The sequence below is a fragment of the Eschrichtius robustus genome, chromosome 9 (assembly GCF_028021215.1).
Source record: "Eschrichtius robustus isolate mEscRob2 chromosome 9, mEscRob2.pri, whole genome shotgun sequence".
Taxonomy (NCBI): Eukaryota; Metazoa; Chordata; class Mammalia; order Artiodactyla; family Eschrichtiidae; genus Eschrichtius; species Eschrichtius robustus.
In genome coordinates this window covers 33880793-33899861 of record NC_090832.1, presented here as the reverse complement: position 1 = coordinate 33899861, position 19069 = coordinate 33880793, and the positions used below count along the sequence as shown (strand labels likewise).

The 19069-nt window shown below is 37.6% G+C and overlaps 1 protein-coding gene across 2 annotated transcripts in view; it reads left to right on the top strand.

The window, feature by feature from the left end:
- The window catches only part of LAMA2 (laminin subunit alpha 2), a 623525-nt gene that overhangs the window by 221077 nt on the left and 383379 nt on the right, over positions 1–19069 (top strand). The gene's annotated exons all lie outside the window — the stretch shown is intronic.

Below are 19069 nucleotides of genomic sequence, written 5' to 3'. Positions count from 1 at the left end.
ATTATTATGTTTAAAACATTAGAACAGTGCTGACAGATGTATACACTATTGCTTTGTAAACATTAACTATTTTTGTTGCTGTTGTTATAATAATAACAACAACAACTGTTGAGATTGTTGTTTTTGTTGGTAGTGGTAGTCGTAGTAGTAGTAGCCTCCTCTCAAATACCCAAACCTAGACTTAGTGACTCTTTTGGATTCTCTAGTTATATTTCCCTAATCAGTCTCCCTTCAGTATATACGGCCTAGCTCTTTTTTTCCTACCTGTTTGTATACATCTCTATTTATATTCATGTCTGATATTCTCTCCTCACCAGTTCACACACCTGAAGCTGGTATCATTTTTTATATTCACAGTTTCAGAAAATCCATATTCATGCACTATCATGCCCACCTCAACCAATCTAGGGTTATCTCTTTAAACACTTCTGGGGGCAAGTTAGAGTTTTGACATAAATCTATCACACTCTCTTTTGGCACTATTATTCTATGAATGTGTACCAGTGCCTCGCTATATTTCAATTTCATGTTCAAAAATATCAGTTTTGGGTGAAAAAAATTCCAAATGGTGCTCTCAGCAGAGATTCCAATCTGCCAAACGACAAGGAGTCAAAAGCAGTGAGTCAAACAGCTGTTCAACCTGCTTTGTGCCCAGAGGCATCCAAAGTCCTGGCCAGATTGGCCTGAGGATATGGGAGTAGGGAGGAGTGCAGAGAGACTATATTCGAGTTGAATTTGTATTATTTTTCTCCTGGATCCAGTGTTTACCCAGAACCAATAATTATCTAATATTTATAAAGCTATTCTTTACCTTTAAAAAAATGGTCTAATTCAGAAATTTGTTGAACAATGTAAAATGTACCCAGACAGATATGTAACATACAAGTTACATGTATATCCCCAAAGCATGCTCTCCCTACAATGATGGTGGTTCTCCATCCTTTAGACCGTGTCAACTTGCCAAAATGGAACAAACAGACATTCTATTTGTTTGTGTTTAACTGGCTATGCTGTATTAGACATTCACTAAAAACTAATCATTGATGGTGACTTTTAAGAACAACTTATTCAACTTTCACTGCGACATGCTTTTTTAAGTCTATTTTTCTCTCATTGGAAAGTGGATGAGGTGAGGAACAGAAAGTAAATTCAAAATATTTGATGCAGAATGATAGTATTTAAGGATATGAATTAAATTCAGACCTCTCCTAGAATATCTGCTTCATTTTATATTTCATGCTGTGAAATGTATTACTTTTTGGAATGAACAGGTCCAGCAAAGGTAGGTGATACTCTCCCAAGACTCCCAGATCCACTGGTGACAAAGCTGAGATAAGAATCCAGGTCCCCTGACTCCTAGGTTAGAGTTTCTTTCAGACTGAAGACTGGAAGTCGATTTTTTTAAAAAGTTGGTAATAGCTTAACTCAAAAAATGGTTTAGAAGAGATATAGAGATAGATATGCTGGATCCATAAAAGTAGAAAGATTCTTAATCCTGAGATATCATGATATAGAAGAATGTACATGGGACTGGAAGACTGGGTCTGCTTCTGGCTCTAGTTTTTGTGGGATGTTGGGCAGGTCACTTAATCTCTGAGTTTGAATTTCTTTAATACATGAATTAGTTTTATATATAAATTGTCCTGAGGTATCTTTCAGTTCTAAAGTAATAGTTTTGGATATCAACTACAATATAGCATGTGGGAATATTTTAAATTTTTGGATGCTTGTCTCCAGTATTTCCCAGACAAGTGACTATGAAATAAATCTTACTATCATTAAATTTTAGTTTTAAAATGATTCACTTTTGAGTACCATCTGAAATCTAATTACTAGGTACTTATGTTCAAAACTTCCCAGAGAAGTGACATTCAAGTAAGAAAACCAAACGTGTAAACCAGTAAATGCAAAATGATAGTATAAATGCCACAGCAGAAGTGTGTATAGAAAGTGGTAACGTCCCTCTGGGTGAGCCAAAGGAGCCACATTGAGAAGATGAATTCTCAGAGTACAGGGAAACAGAAACAAAAGTTTCTTAATATCTCAAAAGTTTCAAAGGCAATATGCAAATTCATCTCCAATATGCCCTATGAGTTAAACTAGGCATATAACAAGAGTTCACCTCCATTGTTGAAGGATATTTTTATTGGGTATAGAATTGTAGGTTTCTTATTGTTTTTTGGCATATTTTATTGTCTTCTGGTTTCCATTGTTTATGTGGAAAAGGTAACTATTTAATAATTGTCCTTTGTAAAGTCTTTTATTTCTTTAAAGATTTTTATCTTTGTTTTTCACTAGTTTTACTATGATGCTCCAGATCTGCACTGCCCAATACAATCTTTATTAGACATATATGGTTATTAAATTTATATTTCAATAATTCAAATGAAATTAAAATTCAGTTTCTCAGTTGCACAGCCACACTTCAAGTGCTCAATAGCCACATGTGACTAGCAGCTACCACACTGGATTGCACAGAATAGATCATTTCTGTCATTGCCTAAAGTTCTATTGGGCAGTGCTGCTATAGGTGATAGCTTTCTATTTTCTGGATTGGGATTTATTTGGTTGGTATATCTGCAGAGTGATGTCTTTCATCAGTTCAAGAACTAATTCAGCCATTAACTCTCCAAATATTGCTCCTTCCCCATTATCTCTCTTCTATAAATACGATTTAGAATAATTTAGAACTTCTCACAGTATACACTATGCATCTTACACTCTCTTTTATTTGTAGTCATCCTTTTGGCTTTCTGTCCTTCATTCTAGATATTTTCTTCTTGCTTACTTCCAGTTCATGATGTCTCTCTTCAGCTATGTAAAAACTACTGTTGAAACCAATCATAAGATTCTTAATTTCATGTATTATATTTTTCAGTTCTAGAATTTCTCTTTGGTTCATTTAAAATAGTTTAGTATCTAGTTTTATATCAAAATTTTATATATCTATTGAATTTTTAATAATAAAATTATATTCAAATTTTCAATATTCTATTTTTATCTCCTTGAGCATAAAGTAACAATTATTTGAGTTCTTATTTTATAATTCTAATATCTGGCCTTTGTGAATATATTTTATTTCTGTTTCATTTGCTGATTCTTTCTTATGCTGTCTTATATCCTCACATTCTTGATTATTTTTGCATATCAGAAGTTGTATTTGAAAAAAGTGTGTGTAGAAATAATTTAGGCCTAAAAAATTATCTTTACCTTATGAGGATTTTCTGATACTTCTGCCAGGCAATGGCAATATGGATCATCTTAATCCAATTTCTGGGATACTTAGATGCCTCAAAGCTGTGCTGAACTCCCATGACAGCTGATTTAATTCTAGTTTATCTCCATTCTAGGCTTCCTGTCTTTGAAGTCCAAACTAAAGTGTGTGGACTTTACCTAAGTCTCACCCATACAAGTTCCAGAATCCAACTTTTGTCCTCTTAGTACAGCAAGACTGTCAAAGCACTGCTCAGTCTCTGAGCCATGTCTTCTGAACAGGGAAATGCCCACAGGACAAAAGCTGTCACAATACACTAATTATCTCTATAGACATCAGTCTTCTCCTTGATATTGAGAAGTTGATTCTTTATCTTCTTGATAGCTGTCATATGGCTTTACATAAATGTTTTTATATATTTTGTCCAGTTGGTCTAGTTGTTATCATTGACAGTGTTAGCACTAATTATATAATTTGCTATAAACAGAAGCATAGTCTCATATGCACTGTTTAAAACCTTTTTATTCTGGAATCATTTTAAATTTACATAAATGTAAGAAGAGGACAGAGAATCCACATGTCCCTTTTACCCAGCTCCCACTAAGGATAATATCTTACATAATTACCATTCATTTGTCAAAATAAGAAATTAACATTGATACTCTATTACCTAAACCACAGATTTATTCAGATTTCATTAATGTTATCATTAATGTCTTTTTTTCTCTCTTCTGGGATCCAAGTTGGGATACTACATTGCATTTATTGCATCATTGTGTCCCCTTAGTCTCTTCTAATCCATGACAATTTCTTAATCTTCTCTTGTTTTCCTTGGCCTTGATCACTTTTAAGAGTACTGGTCAAGTTTTTTGTAACATGTTAGTCATTTTGAGTCATGATTAGACTGGGCTACTGGGTTTAGGGGAAGAATACCACAGAGGTGAAACAACTTTCTTATTGCATCACTCATATTTATTTTTATATGCACATCTCCTGTCTATTTCCTCTTTATTGGTTTATAAGTTTTACTGTCTTCTAGATAGGATTTTATTTTAGACAACAGTATCTAAATATTCACCATGATTTGAAACGTATATTTTTGACTAAGCATTGAATGATCATTTGCTTCCAGATCTTCACAATACCCTTTAAATATAAATTTAAGTCAGAGAATAAGAAAAATAAGAGCAGAGTATTTTCAAGACTCACCTGTGCAGCAAGGCATTATGAAATAAACATGTCTCAATTATAACACACTAATTAAGTAATAATGTGTATGTTATAGGTATAGAACATTAATAGAAAATAGTCTTCTGTGACTAACATCAAATCTATTGAGTCTAAGGTTTATTACATTGTCACTTGTCTGTAGAGTTTTGGAGACATGTGCCATAACTTTTGGAACATTCCAAAATATCATATTTCAGGTGAAAAGTACATCATTTTAGAGCTGAAAGATACCTTAGGTGAATACCTTAGGAATTCAAGGATATCATAGCCTTGACTTTGGCATCTATATCCAAACGTCAGCACTCTCCTCTGTCCATATTATCACTGGAGACCATTTAGCCTTTCCTTCTGACCTCTTGAGTCTTAACAGCATCATCTCTGCTTATTTCTTCAGTTTTATTTGTTGCTACAGCCACCCCCAACTTTTTGGCCTCCACCCTCTAGCTTGGTCCATTCTCTGTCCTCCACCTCACATTGCCTGCAAGAGATCAACAAATGTTACTCATGTGGATTCACCAGAAGGGTAGTATAGGGCACATACCCAGTCCCCCAGATGACTGGGTTCACCTGCATCCAAGAAGGAGAGTAGTCTTGCAGGCTAGCATCCTGGGCTTGCACCCAAAGGGAGAAGAGAAATTTACTGAGCTATGAGATAATCAAGTCTCAGGACTGGCAGAGGAAAAATAATAGAGGGCAATGGAGGCAATGGTCATAATAGTATGGCCTAGTATGTTGTTATCCAGGGTGTAAACAGAAGGAGACTTTGAGCAAAACTTTCCAAGAGTGTCATTTTAGAAAGTCGATTTTGTGTCAGCAGTGCCAGGAGAGGGCTCAGCAGGAACCCTGCTTGCCTTGCCTTGAGAGAATGATCCTAAGCTCCAGAATAGTTGTGTAGTATGAAGTAACAGACCGCAGGGGGCCTCCATTACTTTGAGGGCAGCCAAAGACAAAAACTTTGGTGGGTACGGCTGCATACATGTACCTCTCCAGCAGTGCCACAGGGAGCCAACTCCAACCAGAGTTGCTATCAGCCCAAATGCTGCCTCTGCTGAAAGCACTTGCCCCTGGATGCTATTTAGAACTGCTAACAAGAACCGCCACTTGGAGGCACCACTGTGAACTATGATTGCAACCATGGCTCCTCCCAAACTTGGCTTTACTTGCAAATCACTGGGGACATTTGAAAGATAGCTATTTCTGGGACCAGGGTTTTTAATTCAGTAGGTTTGGGAAAGGCTCAGGAAACTCTATGTATATGTTAAACAAGTACTCCTGGTGATTTTGATGACCCTCCTTTTGGCTCATTGTTCAGATATTTCCAGCTTTCCCAAACCCTGGAGAAGAACAGATCATTAGTTATTTAGGGAAAGCGTATCAGACATTCTAACTCCTTCTAACTGAAGAAAGAGACTTACTTTTCTGACAGGAAACATGATTGGCTTTGGTGGACCGAATCTGTGGGTGAGTTTGAGTTTAGCAAATAAACTTTGAGCTGTCACTAAATTATAGATGGTTAAAGGAGCAGCTGGGAGAGGAGAATCACATTGATAATATTGACAAGAATGGGGCTGTATAGATGGCACTGCTTTAGGGTTCCTAGAATTAAAATTGTAGTAAATGTGTTTCTGTTATATGAGACTCTCCCCTTTCTGTGACTGGGATTATTGCTTTTAATTTCTTTGGATTGTCACTAGACTGCTAAATAATATTCATAGTTACCATAGTAATTTTTGCTTCAGTTTCCTGATACAGAGACGTTTAAGTTATTCACATATGATTTCCTCTTTTTTTTTTTACTACAACGCTTCCCACCTCTTCAGGACTGCAACTCAGTTGGAACTTAGGTTCACTTTGATTCTGCTTTTGAAACATGGCAGGCTTGTATAAATTCCCTGGAGCAGCCATCATTAATTCTTGAAGACACCTTTTTTTCCTTTAAACTGTGTGTAGAGCTTTGACATTATTTTCATTTGCTATGTGACAGAATTTTATATATACAGACAGAATTTTTTCTCCCTCTTTATATCACCTGACATTATGGTGATCCTTAGAATTGCAAATACCGGAGAATGAAGAAACAAACCCAACACTGTGTAAAAAAACTGTTTCTGAGAACCTTCTTTGATGTGATATTGTTCACAGTATGGCATGATTGCATGTGTGAGTTTGTGTGGAAATGCAGGGATGGAAATGAGGAACGAGCCTTTCTCAATTACCCTTGGAGTTGCTCCCTTAAGGAGAAGCATCAGGGTATCACTAATTTGTATTGGTTTTGAATAGAGATTTAGGGAAATAATTTATGGGGGTTTCAGATTTCCTTCCTCTAAAAATAGTTCTTGCATTGACCAACATGGAGCCAGTTAGTACCTGGAGCAACAAGGTGAACGTGCCTCAATACAATGAGGTTTATGTGGCTTCCTCCAGAAAATCCCCAGCTTATTTCAACTCCAGTTGGAATATACAGAGCACTTGAAATATATTGGAATTACACACACATAAAATCCATAATTCATTTTTTTCCTTATTTGGATCACTTTTTTTTAACATCTTTATTGGAGTATAATTGTTTTACAATGGTGTGTTAGTTTCTGCTTTATAACAAAGTGAATCAGCTATACATATACATATATCCCCATATCTCCTCCCTCTTGCGTCTCCCTCCCACCCTCTCTATCCTACCCCTCTAGGTGGTCACAAAGCACCGAGCTGATCTCCCTGTGCCATGCAACCGCTTCCCACTAGCTATCTATTTTAAATTTGGCAGTGTATACATCTCAGTGCTACTCTCTTACTTCGTCCCAGCTTACCCTTGCCCCTCCCCGTATCCTCAAATCCATTCTCTACGTCTATGTCTTTATTCCTGTCCTGCTCCTAGGTTCATCAGAACCTTGTTTTTTCTTTTTTAGATTCCATATATATGTGTTAGCATACAGTATTTGTTTTTCTCTTTCTGACTTACTTCACTCTGAATGACAGACTCTAGGTCCATCCACCTCACTACAGATAACTCAGTTTCTTTTCATTTTATGGCTGAGTAATATTCCATTGTATACATGTGCCACATCTTCTTTATCCATTCATCTGTCGATGGACACGTATGTTGCTTCCATGTCCTGGCTATTGTAAATAGTGCTGCAATGAACATTGTGGTACATGACTCTTTTTGAATTATGGTTGTCTCAGGGTATATGCCCAGTAGTGGGATTGCTGGGTCATATGGTAGTTCTATTTTTAGTTTTTTAAGGAACCTCCATACTGTTCTCCATAGTGGCTGTATCAAATTACATTCCCAGCAACAGTGCAAGAGGGTTCCCTTTTCTCCACACCCTCTCCAGCGTTTATTGTTTGTAGATTTTTTGATGATGGCCATTCTGATTGGTGTGAGGTGATACCTCATTGTAGTTTTGATTTGCATTTCTCTAATGATTAGTGATGTTGAGCATCCTTTCATGTGTTTGTTGGCAATCTGTGTATCTTCTTTGGAGAAATGTCTATTTAGGTCTACCACCAATTTCTGGATTGGGTTGTTTGTTTTTTTGATATTGAGCTGCATGAGCTGCTTGTCTGTTTTGGAGATTAATCCTCTGACAGTTGCTCCATTTGCAAATATTTTCTCCCATTCTGAGGGTTGTCTTTTCGTCTGGTTTATGGTTTCCTTTGCTGTGCAAAAGCTTTTAGGTTCCATTAGGTCCCATTTGTTTATTTTTGTTTTTATTTCCATTTCTCTAGGAGCTGGGTCAAAAAGGATCTTGCTGTGATTTATGTCATAGAATGTTCTGCCTATGTTTTCCTCTAAGAGTTTGATAGTGTCTGACCTTACATTTAGGTCTTTAATCCATTTTGAGTTTATTTTTGTGTATGGTGTCAGGGAGTGTTCTAATTTCATACTTTTACATGTACCTGTCCAATTTTCCCAGCACCACTTATTGAAGATGCTGTCTTTTCTCCACTGTATATGCTTGCCTCCTTTATCAAAGATAAGGTGACCATATGTGCGTGGGTTTATCTCTGGGCTTTCTATCCTGTTCCATTGATCTATATTTCTGTTTTTGTGCCAGTACCAAACTGTCTTGATTACTGTAGCTTTGTCATATAGTCTGAAGTCAGGGAGCCTGATTCCTCCAGCTCCATTTTTCGTTCTCAAGATTGCTTTGGCTATTCAGGGTCTTTTGTGTTTCCATACGAATTGTAAAATTTTTGTTCCAGTTCTGTAAAAAATGCCAGTGGTAGTTTGATAGGGATTGCATTGAATCTGTAGATGGCTTTGGGTAGTATAGTCATTTTCACAATGTTGATTCTTCCAATCCAAGAACATGGTATATCTCTCCATCTGTTTCTATCATCTTTAATTTATTTCATCGGTGTCTTACAGTTTTCTGCATACAGGTCTTTTGTCTCCTTAGGTAGGTTTATTCCTAGGTATTTTATTCTTTGTGTTGCAATGGTAAAATGGAGTGTTTCCTTAATTTCTCTTTCAGATTTTTTGTCGTTAGTGTATAGGAATGCAAGAGATTTCTGTGCATTAATTTTGTATCCTGCTACTTTACCAAATTCATTGATTAGCTCAAGTAGTTTTCTGGTAGCATCTTTAGGATTCTCTACGTATAGTATCATGTCATCTGCAAACAGTGACAGCATTACCTCTTCTTTTCTGATGTGGATTCCTTTTATTTCTTATTCTTCTCTGATTGCTGTGGCTAAAACTTCCAAAACTATGTTGAATAATAGTGCTGAGAGTGGACAACCTTGTCTTGTGCCTGATCTTAAAGGAAATGGTTTCAGTTTTTAAGCATTGAGAACGATGTTGGCTGTGGGTATGTCATATATGGCCTTTATTATGTTGAGGTAAGTTCCCTCTATGCCTACTTTCTGGAGGGTTTTTATCATAAATGGGTGTTGGATTTGTCGAAAGCTTTTTCTGCATCTATTGAGATGATCATATGGTTTTTCTCCTTCAGTTTGTTAATATAGTGTATCACATTGATTTGCATATGTTGAAGAATCCTTGCATTCCTGGGATAAACGCCACTTGATTATGGTGTATGATCCTTTTAATGTGCTGTTGCAGTCTGTTTGCTAGTATTTTATTGAGGATTTTTGCATCTATGTTCATCAGTGATATTGGCCTGTAGTTTTCTTTTTTGTGACATCTTTGCCTGGTTTTGGTATCAGGGTGATGGTGGCCTCGTAGAATGAGTTTGGGAGTGTTCCTCCCTCTGCTATATTTTGGAAGAGTTTGAGAAGGAAAGGTGTTAGCTCTTCTCTAAAGGTTTGATAGAATTCGCCTGTGAAGCCATCTGGTCCTGGACTTTTGTTTGTGGGAAGATTTTTAATCACTGTTTCAATTTCAGTGCTTGTGATTGGTCTGTTGATATTTTCTATTTCTTCCTGGTTCAGTCACAGAAGGTTGTGCTTTTCTAAGAATTTGTCCATTTCTTCCACATTGTCCATTTTATTGGCACATAGTTGCTTGTAGTAATCTGTCATGTTCCTTTGTATTTCTGCAGTGTCAGTTGTTACTTCTTTTTCCTTTCAAAGTCTGTTGATTTGAGTCTTTTCCCTTTTTTTCTTGATGAGTCTGGCTAATGGTTTATCAGTTTTGTTTATCTTCTCAAAGAACCAGCTTTTAGTTTTATTGATCTTTGCTGTTATTTCCTTCATTTTTTTTCCCATTTATTTCTGATATGATCTTTATGATTTCTTTCCTTCTGCTAACTTTGGGGGTTTTTGTTCTTCTTTCTCTAATTGCTTTAGGTGTAAGGTTAGGTTGTTTATTTGAGATGTTCCTTGTTTCTTGAGGTAGGATTATATTGCTATAAACTTCCCTGTTAGAACTGCTTTTGCTGCCTCCTATAGGTTTTGGGCCATCGTGTTTTCATTGTCTTTTGTCTCAAGGTATTTTTTGATTTTCTCTTTGATTTCTTCCATGATCTCTTGGTTATTCAGTAGTGTATTGTTTAGCCTCCATGTGTTCATAGTTTTTCCAGTTTTTTTCCTGTAATTGATATCTAGTCTCATAGCGTTGTGGTTGGAAAAGATACTTGATATGATTCCAATTTTCTTAAATACCGAGGCTTGATTTGTGACCCAAGATATGATCTATCCTAGAGAATGTTCCATGAGCACTTGAGAAGAAAGTGTATTCTGTTGTTTCTGGATGGAATGTCCTATAAATATCAATTACATCCATCTTGTTTCATGTGTCATTTAACGCTTCTGCTTCCTTATTTATTTTCATCTTGGTTGATCTGTCCATTGGTGAAAGTGGGGTGTTAAAGTCCCCTACTATTATTGTGTTACTGTTGATTTCCCCTTTTATGGCTGTTAGCATTTGCCTTATGTGTTGACGTGCTCCTATGTTGGGTGCATAAATATTTACAATTGTTATATCTTCTTCTTGGATTGACCCCTTGATCATTATGTAGTGTCCTTCTTTGTGTCTTATAATAGTCTTTATTTTAAAGTCTATTTTGTCTGATATAAGAATTGCTACTCCAGCTTTCTTTTGATTTCCATTTGCATGGAATTTCTTTTTCCATACCCTCACTTTCAATCTGTATGTGCCCCTAGGTCTGAAGTGGGTCTCTGTAGACAACATATGTATGGGTCTTGTTTTTGTATCCATTCAGCCAGTCTGTGTCTTTTGGTTGGAGCATTTAATCCATTTACATTTAAGGTAATTATCAATATGTGTGTTCCTATTACCATTTTCTGAATTGTTTTGTGTTTGTTATTGTAGGTCTTTTCCTTCTCTTGTGTTTTCTGCCTAGAGAAGTTCCTTTAGCATTTGTTGTAAAGCTGGTTTGGTGGTGTCGAAATCTCTTAACTTCTGCTTATCTGTAAAGGTTTTAATTTCTCTGTCAAATGTGAATGAGATCCTTGCCGGGTAGAGTAACTTGGTTGTAGGTTTTTCCCTTTCATCTCTTTAAAAATGTCTTGCCACTCCCTTCTGGCTTGCAGAATTTCTGCTGAAAGATCAGCTGTCAACCTTATGGGGATTCTGTTGTATGTTGTTTGTTGCTTTTCCCTTTCTGCTTTCAATATTTTTTCTTTGTATTTAATTTTTGATAGTTTGATTAATATGTCTTGGCGTGTTTCTCTTTGGGTTTATCCTGTATGGTGCTCTCTGTGCTTCCTGGACTTGATTGACTATTTCCTTTCCCATGTTGGGGAAGTTTTAGACTATAATCTCTTCAAGTATTTTCTCAGACCCTTTCTTTTTCTCTTCTTCTTCTGGGACCCCTATAATTCTAATGTTGGTGCATTTAATGTTGTCCCAGAGCTCTCTGAAACTGTCCTCAATTCTTTGCATTCTTTTTTCTTTATTCTGCTCCTCGTAGTTATTTCCACCATTTTATCTTCCAGCTCATTTATCCGTTCTTCTGCCTCAGTTATTGTTATTGATTCCTTCTAGAGCATTTTTAATTTCAGTAATTGTGTTGTTCATCACTGTTTGTTTGCTGTTTAGTTCTTCTAGATCCTTATTAAATGTTGCTTGTATTTTCTCCATTCTGTTTCCAAGATTTTGGGTCATCTTTACTATCATTACTCTGACTCCTTTTTCAGGTAGGTTGCCTATTTTGCCTTCATTTATTTGGTCTTGTAGGTTTTACCTTTCTCCTTCATCTCTACGAAGTTTTTTTGTCGTTTCATTTTTTTTTTTTTTTTTTTGAAGGGTGGTGCTGTATTCCTGTCTGGCCTGAGACGTCCAGCACTGGAGTTTTCAGGCAGCTGGATAGAGCTGGGTCTTGGTGCTAAGATGAGGACCTCCGGGAAGCCTCACTCTGATATTCCCTGGGGTCTGAGGTTGTCTGTTAGTCCAGCAGTTTGGACTCGGAGCTCCCACCTCAGAAGCTTGGGCCTAATCTCTGGCCTGGGAACCAAGATCCCGTAACCTTCGTGACGCAGTTTAAAAAAAAAAAAAGGAAGAAAGAAAGGAAAAAAGGAGCAGTACAATATCAAAGAATAAAAAACAAAAAAAATTAGAAAGATAAAAAATATATTAGAAAAAATTAAACTATAAGTGAAACAACTACAACTAGGTAAAATAAAACCACAACAGAAAAAAGAAAAGAAAAAGAAAGGGGGGGTTGGGAGCAAGCCAAAAGGAGAGATCACTAAAGAGTATAAAGAATAAAATAAAGTTAGAAAAATAAAAGATTTATTAGAAAAAATAAAAATATAAAGGAATCAACAACAATGAATCAACAAGGTAAAACAGAACCCCAATCTAAAAGAGGAAAAAAGAAAAGAAAAAAAAAAAAAAAAAGCCTTGGCTATGGTAGCAGAATTTAGGTAGGGGGTGGAACTTCGGCAGGGGTGGGTTTTTGGGTGGGGCGGGACCTGGGGGGGGGACTTTTGAGCATGGGGCGGGGCCTAGGCAGGGCAACGTTCAAGCATGGAGCAGGGCGTCTGCTTAGGACGTGCACAGAAGGGGAGAGGCACCATGTCAAAAGGTGGGCCTTTGGAGTGTGGAGTTCTGGAGTTTGGAGGTAGGGCCCTGAGTGAGGGTGTGTGGGTGGGGTTTAGGCCCAGCCCGGTGGGAGGGGGTCTTCGAATGTAGAGGTGGGGCCCTGGGTGGGGGTGTAGGGGCGGGGCTTGGGTTCTTTGGAGCAGGAGGGAGGCTCCGAGGGTAGAGGATTAGGCCTGGGAGCCCAGCAGTCTCCCTGGTGCCTAAGTGGACAGGGAAAGCACTGGCCCCGTTCCCTTGTGTTCCTTCGCACCCCTCTCCCACCATCTCCCCCAGGGTCTCCCCTGCCCCCGCTGGACCCCTAGTGGGTGGGTCCCGCTGGGTGTAGGAACTCTTTCCCTCCCCAAGCCACCCCTCAGGGTGCTTTCCGGGAGGTCCGGCCTTTACTTTTGCTCCCCCTTCCCTACCTCCCACTCCCTCAGGACCCCCGAGGCTGGAGGGGGCCTCTGTGGGCAGAGGATCAGACCTGGGATCTCAACAGGTTCCTGAGGGTCCAAGTGCGCAGGGGAAACCTGGCCACGCTCCCTTTTGATCCTCTGCCCTCTCATCGGTTCCCCAATTTCCCCCTGCGGGCATGGGATCCCTTCCCATGGTTCCCCCTCAGGGACGCCAGTCCAGGCCCTCCTCCACTTCTCTCCCTTCACTCCCCCAAGCCCCACATCCTACCCATCGCTGGGGGTTCCTCCTGTCTCCTTGGGTGTCCGTGGTCCCCCACCAGTGCCTGGTAGGTGCCCTAGTTGTGAGGAGATGTAAATTCCACATCCTCCTAGTATGCCATCTTGACTCCACCCCCCAAAATCCATAATACATTTAAGGTATTTGCATTGTGTTTTAAAAACATGCCTGTGAAATTAAAGATAAAATTAAGAATATTATATTCCTCTGTTCTGTTCGTCATTTTATAGACTCCTCCCAACAATATGGTGCCTAGAAAATATCAGTAAATCCTTGTTAAATTAATACAATGTTGTTGAAAAATCATGAAGGCCACAGAAACTGAACTAGAATGGAATCTTGAGGAGATAAGCAATTTTTAAGACCTGGTTTTCTCAGCATTGTAGAATAGGATCTTTCAGTATTCACTAAAATGGAACAGAAGAGTAGGCTTCTGTTAAGCTGGGAAGGGAAGTGCAGGGTTGTGGTAGAAGGCACAAAGGCACAGCTTACTCTCTTTTAGGGTGTTCGCTAGATATGGCTCTCAGATATAGCTCTGTCACTGATTAACCATGGGGCTTGGATGGATGAGTCAACAACCCAATTCATGCCCCAGCCAGTTCACATAAATATAATAAAGATCAAATTAAGTCATTTATGGTAATGCCTCCTTGTAACCTATATAATACGATAGTAAATACTCTAGTTTAGTAGGTAACATTGGCTTAAGCTCCCCTCTAAATGTGAGATGACTGGTCAGTGCTAACCTCACTATTATATAAGGAAATTTGCAAAGGATGAAATATGATTTAATATTATATATGCAGTCTTTAGCTTATACATCCAATAATGCTATTTTTCCATATAAATATTGTAGAGACAAGTACACAAGCTTTAAGTTATGCGAGCACCTTGTAGAGGAATTTCAAGAAAGCTGGGTGAACCAAGTTCCATTTGTTGTACTCATTGCAACTTGTAATAGAAAAACTTATGTTAAAATTCTCTGAAAGTGTTGTCAGTATTTTGAGACCCAACTCTAAAGCGTATTGAAATTACAAAATTATGAAACAGGAATTGTATTTGTTGTGTACAGAAAGAGGAAAAAAAGAACTATTAAATGCACTGGACATTATAAGAAGCATTTGAGACCATTGAAACTCACCTGTGGCTTTTAAAATCAAGTCTGAAGTCCTGAGCAAACATTCCATGAGAGAATGGCAGGTCATACTATACTTAATGGTGTCAGCATTTTTTTTCACGTTACCAAAGTAGGGACTAAGTCTTCAGTTAAAATGTAAATCCCATGGGAAGGAAGAGGATTCATGGGTACTGTTGTTATTGTTATCAATAATGTTGGCAATGACCATTTTGGATATAGTGCTTTATTGATTACAAATCACTTGTCATACACTCTTCCATCTGATCTTTATCAAAGCCTTGGAGACACTTGAAGCCAAAATATTTATCATTCTCATTTTACTGATGGAGGTTAAATAACTTGTTTGTGGTCACATAATGGTAAATTTTCAACATTAATCTCTGGTCCAGGTCCAGTTCAAATCTTCTGATGGCAAATCTCATAATCTTTCTACTTCATAAACTGAACCCTTAGGTCCAATCAGCCATCTTCTAAATGTGCATTTACCATTGGTCACAAGGGCTGTGTGACACTGTGTGGTATTTAAATGCTATCCTCCATCTCTACTGGGAAAAACCTGAGGACCTGAGAGTGTGTCAGTTAATCAGTCTCACAGAGGAAAGATAATATACTATTATCTGTATTGCAGAAGTATACTTGAAAATACAACAAAGGATCTTGAAACTATTAAAATAAGCTTCTGATCCTTGGGGAAACTATTTCAATACTAGAGCTATCATCAAAAGTCCTTGAGACAAGTAACTCAGGAGTGGAATAGTTATGATTACACTTTACAGGCAAACTTAAAAAGATATCAGGAGCTGCTTTACCAGGTCTCCTGCTATGAAATAAAAACTGGAGAAAAATCTACTACAAAGCATTCTAGCCTGAGGATGTGTACTATTTTGCACTGTGGCAGACTGACTGCAGCCAGATATTTTCATTGAAAATACCTAAATGAGTAACTGCTGAATTCTGCTACCTGGGAATCATATCAGACATACAATTTAAATTCTAATCATGGGTAGCAAAAATCCCATGATACTCATTTTGCAAAGGAGAATGACAACCTGGCAGGATTACAAGTTAGAAGAAAATTATATTGCCCTTGGGTAAATTTGTTCTTCAGGTTCATTCAGTAATAAGAATTATTTATTTTCTTACTCGGCAGATAAGTGCCTTCTAAAACCAAGCTTACTCTTAGGTTGAGCCATATGAAATTGCCAATATTTGACTAGTTTTAGACAATAAATATGCAGTTTCATATGGTTTTAACTAATATACGCCAAAGCATGAATAGAAACATTTGCAGAAATTTAAATTGTCCTCAGCATAACCTCACTTGTACACATTATTTTAGCAAAAGCATTAAAAGGAAATCAAGTCCCTTCACTGAAACGATAATTTATAAGTATAATAATTTATAATAGTTTGTGAAGTTTTTTTTTTTTTTTTTTTACTGTGTTAGTTATATGGTAAATATTAAGCTAAAATGAGTTGTATTGCATTTGTTTCTTAATTTTTGGTGGATGGGAGAATAGCAAATAGCACTTTCATATGAATAATCAGGCATTACATCGGGTTCCATGGAGAACCACGTGGGAGTTGAAGGTGTATTGGTTACTGGGAATAAGTTTGGGAGCTGAGTAGTTTTGGTTCATAGAATGTAAAGCATATCTGTGTTTTTACACACACACATTCCAGTGCCCATATACGTGCAGCATAATCATGTAAATAGATGTTAGTTGTATCAGGAGTGACGGCTGCCACCTTCTTAGAGGCATTTCAAATATTTTAAAAACTGGCATCCATCTTATAGCAGTTACCCACTCTTCTCTTCAGTATGAATTACCTTATTGTAAGATTATTGGTGAAAATTCTTGAAGATTATGTTAAAGGGAAAAGAAACACTTTATTGTTTTTAAAGGGAAAAAAATCATAGCAATGTTTCCGTTTTGCTTTCTTTCTTATCTCTACACTTGTTCTTTTTATCAGCAGATGAAAAAACATTTTGTTCTTCCTTTTTATAATTTGTTATGTTGCATCCATTAATCTTATAACAAGATAAAATTTGGTGTTGAATTAGCTGCAGTAGAGCAGCTCACACATTATTCACTACAAAGCCAACGCATTACCAAAAAAGATAGGACATAATAAATATGGCCAAGATACAGTTTCAGTTCAACCACCAAATGATTTGATATTATGAATAAATGTTATGGGTTTATATAGCCAGTGAGTAGTCCTCAACATTTAGCTATTTTTTTCCATTAACAAATACTGATCACCATCTATGTTGCAAACACTCTCTTAGGTGCAGGGGATAAAGGACATTATATTTTGGGTGAGGGTAAGATAACAGATTCAATAAATCAGGGAAAACACCTTGGAGGCTTGGACAAGGTGGTAAAGGCATACGTAGCACAGAAAAGTCTTGGTTACAGAGAGAGAGAGAGAGAGAGAGAGAGAGAGAGAGAGAGAATGAATAGCAGTGACCTGTCTAGGGAACTGAATGGTGCCACATAGAAAATGTGGGAGGGGATAATGGGAAACAGGCTGTTCTCATAGCAGTTGCTTTGACGCACTGTGATTATTTCAGCTACTGCATATCTGAATAAATTGAATAGAAAGGCTGCCTGTATTGAGCTGTAAAACAGTTTCAGAATGAAAAAATTCGATTTTAAACCCACACCCAGAAAAAAACCAAACACCCGCCTTGCCGAAACATATCACAGAAACGGATTTTAGGGGAGCAGAATTCTTCCCTGTACAATAATTATGGCTAAGTGCTTGCTAAATTCCAAAAAAATAAGGATGTTATCAGCCTAAGGAATGAAAGCATTTGACTTTTTTGCTTTAGTTTATAAAATGTATCCTGTTTTGTAATTCTTTTCCAGTAAGGCTTATGTAATGTGGGGTTCGCCCTTTAGCATGAGGGACCTTTTACTAGAGTTGCAATGTTTTAGTCCTTCATTTTTTCTCAGTGTTCTGATCAGCCTTTCCATCGGGAGGTAACTTTTTAATAATTTCCTGAAACAAGCACAGAGTAATGTTTAACCTCTAACTTACCGTCACAGATGAAGCAGGCCAGTTGGTAGAATATGGATGTACTCATCGTTAGCAGGGCTCCACACTAAGGAAAGTGTCTACATGTTTCTTGAGACAATGGCTAGCTGAAAGCATCATAGAACTGATAGAAAGATAGAACTAATAGAACTGTAGGGAAAAAAGCCAAAAGCAATGTACTATAATTGGCACTCCATATCCATGGGTTCTGACTGTGCTGTGCCATTTTATAAAAGGGAGGTGAGCATCTGCTGATTTTGGTATCGGGGATGGGGGTGGTCCTGGAACCAGTGCCCTGCAGACATGAGGGACCACTGTAACACATTTTGTCAGCACTTACATCCTACATTGTGTTGTTTGGGTGCTGTGACATAGTATCTCCTAGTTAATTCCATTAGGCCTCTGATGTTTACTGAATACTAACACAGATGATGTTAAATGTAGGCAAACAAACAAACAAAAACACACCTCTTTATATGGTCACAACTCTCTGTGACCATAAAAAGAGTATCCAAACTTGGACTGAGGATTTGCAAACGGTGTTCTCAGGAAACCAAATCATTAGGGCAGTAGCAAAATGAGGGGAAATGGTATCCAGGGCATGTAACGTGTTTATACCCATCTTCTTACCCTCAGAGCCACTCTGCTGAACTTTGCCAAGGCTCTCTAGTGTCTTCAAGGCTCCCCAGGGAGGGGAGTCCAGGATATCAGTCACCCTCAGCCTTGCCCTGGTTAAGGCTCCGCATTAGTACTGAGAGGAGAGATGGTTTGGGGCATTTTATCTCTATCACTGGAAAAACAGCACAGCTGGTGCCTAACTTTCATTTCTGAAAATAGCACAGGTGACTTTTCAGCCAAATGAGATTTTTATCAAAAGAGGAAACAAAGGCAGAATGTGGAGAGAAGCTGATATCAGCTTAGAATATACAAATATTTGTTTTACAATAATAAAAGAAACAGTATCTCCAGGTACTTTAGACTCTAAAATTGGAAGCAGATCAAATAATGACAAATAGGATATTCATCCATTAAAAAGAGGGGACTTGTAAAGCATAAGATAAATGCAAATCAAGGTTGAAAAGATATAAAATAATTAGGTCAAGAGCAATCAGTAAAATATATGCCAACCAAACAATACTTTGATATTCTGGTCTGGAATGAGGATTTGGGGTTATTTTGAAAAAAATGTCACTACAACTCTGTCCAGAACTCACAGCTGCAGAAACAGAAGTAAACAAGTCATCCTATTAGAAGACTGGAAGGTTAAAGAACAACCAAAGACTCAAAACTCAACAAA